The sequence below is a fragment of the Hydra vulgaris genome, chromosome 04, assembly GCF_038396675.1.
Source record: "Hydra vulgaris chromosome 04, alternate assembly HydraT2T_AEP".
Lineage (NCBI taxonomy): Eukaryota > Metazoa > Cnidaria > Hydrozoa > Anthoathecata > Hydridae > Hydra > Hydra vulgaris.
The window spans coordinates 32283056-32294062 of record NC_088923.1 but is presented as its reverse complement, the minus strand read 5'-3'; positions in this window follow the sequence as shown (position 1 = coordinate 32294062).

Here is an 11007-nt window from a genome sequence, read left to right as displayed (position 1 = left end):
TTTTTACTTGAGGGTGCACAAATAAAACTGTTATAAAAATTTACAGTTTTCAAAATTTTTTTTTTTTGTATAAACTTTTGTTTCATATATGTGTTACGAATGTAACTTATGCATATTTCGCAATAAATTGTTTTCATACTCCGGTATGGTCTGGTGTTGGTCCGGTGTGGTCTTGTGCAGTATTCGTATACACCCGATAATTGCAACTGATTAATTGAAATTTTAATAAACAGATAGATTTATTTAGAGCAAAAGGATTTAAATATTTAAATTTTTTAATAACAAAATATTCAACTTACTACATTTAATTTTCAATATATTTTCCAACTTCTAATTTAAAAATATAATAATTCATAAATTCTATCATGACCCTTCCAACTTGAGTTGCGGTAAAATATTTTTTTTATTTTTATATCTATAATGAATTTGAACACAAATTCATTATAGATATAAAAAATTTTGGTGTACACGAATACTACACCGGACCACACCAGACCACACCGGACTACACCCGGGCTAAACAAAACCATACCGGACTATACCTTTCAACACCGGTCCACATTGAAGTATAAAAAACTTTTTAGTGATAGAAATCACGCGCGTGTCAAATTTGTGATACTAATATACACAAATTCATAATTACAAAAACAAAATAAAATTTCAATATTTAAATTTAAAAAAATTAAAATTCTCCTAATTGTGAAATGTACCCAAAACTAAAATTAATGCAATCGTGTACGGAAAAGTAAAACTACGTAATTGATATGAATTTTTTTTTTTGAATGAATCTAAACGGTGTTCTGAGACACACAGACTTTAATTTATATAGTTTTCTTTTAAAATATATCAATAAAAACTAAAAAGCAATATATTTATTTTAATTTACCTTGTAAATTAAATTACCCCATAAATTAAAAAAAAAATAAATTTAAAATTCAATATTTTGTTAAAACTTTTTAATAACTTTATAACTATATATTTGTTAATTTAATATAAATTAATAACTAAATTTGTTAAACATAACTATAGTTTTTAATAATTTCCAAATAAATCATGCAACACTAACTCTTCAGCTTTAGATGAAGAAGTGGACTCACTTTGTAAGAGTGAGTCCACAAGTGCTTAACTTATTATTACTTATTAGCAAAAAAAGGATTAAGATAATGGTATAAAAAGAGTGCATTTAGAAAGAAAGTTTTGTTTATCAGAACTAGTCATAAAATATTCCGTAAATTCAAACTGTGACCAGTTTTGTTCGTAGTTGTTAAAAAGCTTTAAAAATGATATTCAGTTTGAGAGCTTTATTTATCGTAATTAGTCTTTAAACTGGGGTGAACTCAAATTCCTTTTGCATCTACTAATGACTTGTATTTATATTAAAATTTATTTAAATTAAGATTTTAAGTTTTACAAAACTTTCTTAAATATAATTTAGCAACTACGAACAAAAATCTTTAAATTTAAAAATTCCAGATGAAAAATATCGAAGATTGATTATTCTTTTTTTTTTTTTCTTTTTTTTTCTTTAAATTTTCACAACTACATATTTATTACAAATTTTTTTATACTGCAATATTATAAAAAAACTGTACTTCCTAAACAAAACAAAAAATACATTTTACAAAATACCGTTAAGTATAGGAAGCAATATTTAGGTATGTAATACCTCAAGGTTCTCATCGAGGTTGAAAACCTTGAGGTATTGCGTAAAGCACACATATAAACAATGTGATTCTCATTAAAGAAATGTTTTACATGTTATTATTGCAAACTTTTTTTTCTTTTCTTTTTAATTGAACTATGTTTTGTGTTAGTGTTGAGGTTTATAATAATAATACTAGCTTTTATTTGTTAAACAAAAATTTACATTTTCCATATGTATTTGATTGCTGATTATTTTAATTTGAGCGTAAATTTTGATTTACCATCAGAACTAGAACATTTCTAGGTAATTATCCATATTAAAAACATGATTTTTGAGTTTCGACTTTAAAGAAGTTATATTGCCTGGGAGGGAAATCGAGGTATAATTCGGAATTAATTTGTTGAATAAATATGGGCCACGATAAGAAATAGAAAATTGAATAATTAGAATAGAAATTGATATTAGATTGAAAGAAGTTTCCTGTGAATCGGTTTGGAACTAATCCTAGTTTGTATTTAAGCATGAACAAAATGTTAGCGTAGATATTAATTTGGTAAATGTTTAGTGCTTTCATTTCTTTTAATAGGGGTTTAGCGTGGGTCAGTTTGTTTTTATGATGTATTATTCTAGAAACATGTTTTTGTCGTCGATAAAGAGATATTAATTTTGTCTTGTGTGTGCTTCCCCAGGCTATATATATTATATGTTTATATGTTAGCATATGTGAGATAACTATGCATAAAGGAAAAGTAAAGAAGTTTTAGGTTTTTTTGCGATAAAAATGGTCTAGCTTTAAAAAGTATACCAATACTTTTAGATATTTTAGTGTTGATAGCATTTATATGAGCTGTCCATAAAACATTTTCGTCAATAGTCACACCAAGAAATTTAATTGTTTGGGTTCTTTCAATTTTTTTGTAGTCAATACTTAGTGTCGGTAGAATTGATGGTAGTTTGTTCTTCTGTTTCTTTGAGTAAAATAAAATATATTTAGTTTTTTGCGCGTTTAATGATAACTTGTTAGCACTGAACCATGTTTTAAGATTTTGAAGTTCAAAGTTGACTTTATCAAAGAGGTCATTGATAGAGGTAGATGAATAGAACAGATTGGTATCATCTGCAAACATTATACAATCAAGATTTGTAGAGGCTTTAGGAAGATCGTTAATGTAGATAAAGAATAATAAAGGTGCAAGAATAGATCCCTGGGGGACACCGCATTTGATTTTTAATAACTCCGTATTAGTGATACCGTCTATAATAACACATTGTTGCCTGTTATTTAAATAATTAGTGAACCATTTATTAGTTTGATTTTTTATACCGTATTTTCTAATTTTTTCGAGCAGAATTTTATGGTTGACAGTATCGAAAGCTTTTGTAAGACGAATTTTCCTTTATCAAATGACGAGCTAATGTTGTCCATTAGGTCTAAGGTTGCATGTTCCGTAGAATGATTAGTTTGAAAGCCGTATTGACATTCACTTAGAATTTTATTGTCTGCTAAATATTTATAAAGTCGGTTGTACATTATTCTTTCCAGGAGTTTGGAAAACACTGGAAGAATTGAGATAGGTCTATAATTGGTTAGCAATGCCGTGTCTCCAGTTTTAAATACAGGTAAAATCTTCGCAATTTTTAATTTGTTCGGAACAACTCCAGTTCTAATTGATGACTTGAAAACATTAAATAAAGGATCTGCTACAATGGATAAAATATCATATACTACATTGCTGGAAATGTCATCGATGCCCGGAGCTTTGTTCTTTCTGATTGATTTTTTTGCTTCTTCAAATTTCTCTAATTTTAGGTCACTCTCAGAAAATGAACTAGTATGGTCAGTAAAATAGTTATTAAATGAATTGTTCGAGTTGTTTATCTTGGATGCCAGGTTAGGACCGATATTTACAAAAAAGTTATTAAATTTGTCGGAAATAGTTTCTTTATCTGTATACTCAATTCCATTTTCCGCAATTCTGGAGGGTAACATTTCGGATTTAGTTTTGGTTTTTCCGATAATATCGTTCATAATTTCCCATGTTTTTTTAATGCTACCATTGTGTTTTTGTAATTGTTTAGAATAATAGATTTTTTTTTATTTATTTTTAATTTTTTCAAAAAGGTTTTTGTATTGTTTATAGACAGTAAGATTTTTTTGGTTTCTATTTTTTAAATATTTAATGTATAGTTTTTGTTTTTTCTTTGACGATTTCTTTATTCCGTTAGTTATCCATGGACATTTCAAATATTTAACTTTTATTTCTTTTTCAATAATTGGAAAGTGTTTATTGTATTGCTCAAGAAAAATATCAATAAATATATTATAAGCAGTATTTGTAAGTCCTCGGTTGCATTGTTGATAAACATTTGACCAATTTTTTTTTGATAAAGTTTCTTTAAATTTGTGAATTGAAGATTTGTTAATTTTTCTTTTATATGTTTTAATTTTTGAATTATTTAATGAGGAAGAGTTTTGTGTAAGTGAAAAGAATATTGGAAAGTGGTCTGATATATCAATTTTAAATATTCCTGTTTTTAAAGATATGTCTAAAAATGAGTTGGTCAGTATATTATCTATGGCTGTAATTGAGGTTGAAGTGACTCTGGTGGGTTTATTAATTAATGAGAATATACCGAGCTGAAACAAATTATCAAAGAAAATTTTAATGTTATTGTTTTCATTGTATTTTAAACAATCTATGTTCATGTCTCCTATGCAAAATATATATATTTTTTCATTGTTGAGTTTTATAAAATTTGGTTCAGATAGTTAGAAAATTTGATAATATTGCCATCAGGTGGTCTGTAACAAGTAGTTACTAGAATGTTTTTTTTATTTTTATTGATTATTTCTATGGCGAAGGCCTCTTTGTCGGCATCGGAGAACGAGAGGTCGTTTCTAATTTTTTTTTCAAGATCATTCCGAATATAAACTAAAATTCTCCTCCTCTTTTGGGTATTTTCCTTTCAAAAGAAATCATGTGGTAGTTAGTAATTTGAAGGTTTGAATTTGCTTGAGAAAATTCGTCAGTACACCACGTTTCTGTAATACAAATCGTGCTGAATGAATAATTACATTCTAAAAGAAAACTTTTCAATTTGTCGATATTTGAGTTAATACTTGTTATGTTTATGTGAATAACTGTAAAATCTTCATAACCTTGTTTGAATTGGGATTTAAAAGTATCAATTTCAAAATATTCTGTATTACAACATTTTTCGTTAAATATTTTTTTTATCTGCGTGATAAAAATCGTTAGGTAAAATATTATTTGCGGTTTTAAAATAATCGGAGTAATGGGTTTCAAACTCTATTGTTTCGATTGCCATTTTGTCAGTTTACATAATTTAATTACAAAGATTGCGGTTTTTTTTTTTATTTTATTTTATTTTTTTGCAAACACTCTCCTATTTACGAAATTCTCTGACAAATATTTTATCATATTTGATAATAGCGTATTGACCTTCTTTGCGTAGCCGTTTGACTTCTTCCTAAAGCTTTTTCCTAATCTCCATTGTTTCATTCGAGAAGTCTTCGTTAATGAAAATACCCGTTCCCTTGAGTTTTTTTGCTGATGTTAATATTTTATTTTTATTTTGAAAGTCTAATAATTTAATAATCATGGTTCGTGGAGATTTATCTTCTTTTATTTTCCCGATACGATAACTATTTTTTCAACTATTATTTCCTCGGAGATTCCCAGCTTGTTTATAAATATATTTTTAAGCTCATTTGCACGATCATTCCAAGTTTCAGTGGGCAGCTCAGTTAATCCATCAATTCTTAGGTTATTCTGTCGTGAACGATTTTCCAAGTAATTAAATTTGTTTTTTAAATTGCCAATTTCGATGTCTAACAAACTGTTTGTTTGTAATATTTTATTTAAAAAGTTTTCTTCCTGAAAGTTAATACTTTCCTTTAAATCACTGATGTCTTTTTCAACAATTACAAGTTTCGATTTGTTTTTATTAAACTCGTTTTCAAGTTTGTCAAGTCGATCGGTTATTATTTTTAAGTTCGCACTTAAAATATCGGTAAATATCTTTTCCTGTTTTTTTAAAAGTATAGCAGTTTCAGTTAAAATGCCTTTTTTTTGCTCGTCAAGTTTGGTGCTTATTAGTTTTTCTATATTTTTCATCATAACTTCCATTTTGTAAATAACTAATCGCTCGATAAACACGTCTTGCTCGTTCAATGCCGCAAGTCAAAAAAAACAAAACAAAAAAAAAACAAAAAAAAAAACTAAAAAAAAAACTAAAAAACAAACAAAAAAAAAACTATTTATTAATTCTATTTATTAAATTTTATTTTTTGGAAAAATAATAATCAAAACATTCAAACGTCTTAAAATTTCAAACGCTTAAAAGTATATTATTAATAATTGATGGTAGGGGTTAATACAATCTCTTCCAGCTACCGGAGCAAAAGAGTCTGTCGACATATAACTTATTGATTTTATGCACAGTTTTTCAATTTTATGAAAGGTTCATCCTCATTTCTAGATTCTTTGGTTGATTTTATAGACAGTTAGCCCCTTTTTTTTTTGTTTTTTATACACTATTTATACACTATTATAACTTTTTATATACACTAAATCATAAGATAAACTACAATACAATAGTTATAATGTAGTCAAGTCATTAATCAAAAAAGTAGTTTTTAAGACTCGAGTTTAAATGAAAGACGAATTTAGAACGTATGCGTACACTGAATTTAACTGAATTTAATGGGCTTCTAAACCGAATTTAACTAAAATGCTGAATTTTGATTTTAAAAACACATTTAATTGAAAGAGAAATTCTATAAAAACTTTTATAAAGTTTATAAATTTTTTTTTGTTTCTTTTTTGTTTTGTTTGTTTCAAGTGCCCCAAGAAGACCTAACGGTTTTGTCACGGAGTACAACAGAAAAGTATTTAATTAGGAAGTTCAAACCTCCTTCCTTACCGATGATGCGAAATATGCCCAGAGCTTCCTTAGAATCCTTGGTCTTTTGCTTCTAAAACAAGTGCTCTAACCACTGCGCCACAGTTGCTGTATAATCATTTTTTATAAACTAAAATTAATATTTTTAGCTTGTACTTAACTATAATTCAAAACATGACGAAGAACAAGTGAAGCAAAGTAATTTTTAATTTATTAAAAAAATATACGCATGTTAGAAACAATTTGCGTCGAAATAAAAAATCTAAAAATTCAGTAATAATGAGAATTTAAGTTATGGAATCTTTGCAACTCTTAATATTTTTGAACCAACATTAACAAAGAATATTAACAACGTTCATTTAAAAACTTCAAATGTCAATTTTATAAAGGAAAAAAATCGTTAAGAATATTAGGTTAAATATTCACCTGTTTTTTACCTTTAAGATTTTTTGAAAGCAAATAATAAGATTTAAAAAGTGATGAATAGACTTTGTTTCATACAGATTCAATATTCAAAAATTCTTTTTATCAAAAGAATTTTCGAAAATTGACTCTGTATGAAAAATCTGATTCTAATATGTTTTTTTTTTTTTTTTCATGTTTTTTTTGTTTTTTTTTTCTTTACTGAGTTTATGATCCCAAGACACTTAAGTCGAGGAAACTACTTCTTATATTGGCTACAACCCTCTCTCAATTCTTTTACTCCGAAACACTTTTCAACTCTGGCAAACAAGGCCGCTGCGCAGAGAAACAGGTTAATAGGCATAAAACATATCTTATAATTATTAGTTTTTATAAGTTGAAAAAAAGATAATAGTTTTCGAATTTAACTGAAAGTTAAATGAAATCTTGTAATTGTTACCGAATTTAACTGAAAGCCGAATTTCTACTTCAACTTTGGCACCAAAGTCAAAGCCGAAGTCAACTTCGCTTCTTAGTAAACTTCTTAATCCAAATTTTAACGAATATTCGCTGGTCCTTAGATAGGGGTACTAAACTGCTTTAGTAAAAAGTTAAATAAAATGTATGAATAAAAAGAAATTTAATTCATTTCCTACTTTAATTTTCAATTAAAGCGCAAAATAACCATAAAACCTTCTAAAACTAAGCAATATTCCATTGTTTTTCTCTAACACCAAAGTAAAGCCGCATGAACATATAGACCTATAGTTCCGGTAGATAGTACGCAAAAACCAAAGTTTTCTCGTCTGACTTCCCAAATTCACGGGGAAAAAAATTCAACCGAAATATTGACTAGATAAAAACCTATTCTAAGCACCATTTTCTTGAAATTGAAAAATTTAGTTTATTAAAAATCCTAACAATATCAAGAATTATTTCTTGATGAATAGCCAAAAAACTAAACAAAAAAAAAGGGGGGGGGGGGGGAGAAACTGCAGTAGCGCCGAGAAAGTATACATATAGATACAGAGAAGTACAAAATATACTGAAATATACGCAAATTTATGTAAAAACACTTAAATGTCCACAAATAACAGTCTTATTTTATTTAAAGAAAAGGAGACAGGCTATAAAAGTTAGAAACATACGAATATCCAACAACAAACAAACATTTATTTAAATTTTTGGCGCTACTGCAGTTTCTCCCCCTCCCCCCTTTTTTTATGATTGATTATAATAGAGAATTTTATGCTGATTAAGAATCGTATAAAAACATAGGTCTGAAAATCAACGGAAAATTGCTCTAATTCGACGTCAAAGTTTAAAAAAATCCCAATATAAACGCTAATATTCGCCATTTTGAAAATAACTGCTGATGGCTGTTTTAGCCACTGTAATTAACTCGTAGTTAACGTGGTTTTTACGTTAAAAGGTAACTAAAACATGCTCATCTTGTGAAACTTGCACGCACAATTTAAAAAATTCTTTCGTTTTAACCAAACAAATTTCAATACTAAATTCATTAAAAAAGAAACTATTGTAAACATACAATTAAAAAGTAATTAAAATATGATTCGTCATTTTTTTTTAATTTTTTTTATTTTCATAATTAAGCAAGACCAAAGAACAAATTACATTTTATTCAAATTTATTGAGATTTTAAAATAATAAATGTTATTCATGGATATACTGATGTTCATTGATGTTCGTTGAAGTATGTTTATTTCAAATTTTATCAATGAAACATACAAACATTCAGTATGTTCATTTCAAATTTTATCTATGAACATACTTCAATAATGTTCTCTGCAAAAAATGTTTTAAATAAATTTTTGTGGCTATGAAAATAGCCTTTTTTGGTTTACGATGGTCCTAGAGTATAAATTGTAAAAATGTACGTGATGTTTCCTATGCACACAGTAACCACTACTCTGGTCAGACTGGGTATGCTGTTACAACCTGGTCCCAAAAATGATAAAAACGATGTTCGTTGAATCTTTGCATCCACATGAATTCTGATAAATAATCTGTTATCATTTCACAATTAGTCGAACCCATCATTGATTTGAATTTTGCTCTAGCTCGACACCACATAGCTTTCACATGATTTGTACTTACTCCTGTCTACGGATCCACAAAGTTGTTATTTAATTCAATATAAATTGCACTGTTTATCTAACAATTTTTTTTGTTTTTTTGTTTAGTAATAAAATAGAAATCGGTAACATTTACGTACTTATACAACAAAATAAACTAGTTCCTAATGATATACCATTCTTTTCATTGAAATTAGCTGTTTTAGTTTCTGCAGATATTAAACTAGAGGATTCTGAGTAAAAAATCTTTATAAAAATATAATGTAAAAAGTTAATAGCTGCAAAGAATGATAATACTCATTTTGAGAGAAGTAATGAAAATTGGCTAGCCCAAGATTTTCAATACACCTACGGTACATTAAATGCTACGTCATTAGTTAATAAAGTTGGGAAAGCTTTTTCCTAACTTCATAAACTATTAATGGTAATATATTAAAATCAACATACCAGCTTCTAAGAAATGCTATTAAAAAAACGGCTGCTACATATCCTTCACATAATGGTATAAGATCTTCAAAAGTTAAATGCTATCCCAAGAACATTCAAATAAATAGCTAGTCAGTAAAAATACCTACAGGATACAGTGTTTACAAACTGGTAAGTTAATGTGAAAATAGTGACAAATGAAGAGTGCCTGTTGATTATTTGTGTAGTACCTTTAGAACTCAGTAGACTTTATAATAATAAAAACGTTGTAATGTCATTCACCCAGACTCTTCGGCCAATAGATTAAAAATAAAACATTATTATATATGAAGAAGATAAATAATCTACAAACTTATTTAAATCATCGTGAACATGTTATAATATCAATAATAGAGTTTGAAATCTATATATTTATTTATATTTCTATATATTTCTATATATTTATCAATATGTATTTAAAATCTATTATATAGTAATATTGATAATAGAGTTTCAAATCTAGTGATAAATTTTCATTTTTTCCGAAGAAAGTTCGTATTTTTATTTTTAAAGTCTGTTGCATCAGTTTTTATCTAAAGTTTATTCCACCAGAAGAGTTCTTGTTATTCAGTTCCACGATTTTAAGAAGTTATAAGGTTTGAAATTAAAAAAATTTAAATCCGCCTTTTATAAAGTTTTATAGAGTTTGTTAAATAATTTTTTGTATTATTAAAAGTAAATATATCTTAATAAAAAGTGATTCTTTGGACATATAAAGGGTTTTAGTAAAAAAAAAAAGATCAAAATAGTTTTGTCGACCATATGTCTAATATCCGGCCCACTGTGCAATGGCAGAACTACAAATTCTCCCATCCTCCCATTCCTTCTTCGCAAAATATTTTTTAAGCCCACATAACAAAGAGAAAAAATAATTTCTATCTAAATATATTTATTAAAATAACTGTTGCACAACTGAAATCGAATAAATAAACTACAGTACATCTAAAATTAAAAATCTTTCCTCAAGGACTTTAAATCAGCAAAATCTCTAATCACGTCTTTGATACCCATAATTTTAGCTGTTTTTGCTTCGAATCCTAATATAGAAAGATCATGCAAACATTCTTTGCCTGTAGAATTACGTAAATAACTTTTTACTATATTCTATTTTGAAAACAATCTTTCTGCCGTAGCTACAACAACAAGTAGCGTCATAAACAACACCAGTGCGACAATGACGTCTGCAAAACTTACTGATATTTTAGCATATTTAATTACTAATAGCTCTCTGAATTCTTTCATGCTTGTAACTTTAACAATTTTCTCTCTAAGCATAGCAGAAACCATTACATGTTGTAGTGAAAATTCTGTTGAAAGCGATTAAATTAGAAATTTCCTGCATCCCTTTAATTCTGTTGTCTTTTTGACTTATAACTACATTCAAAACTTTACTAACTACATTTTTTTTTTATTAATTTTTTCTTTTTCAGGTATACCATATAAAGATACATTTATTATCATGAAAAAAAATAT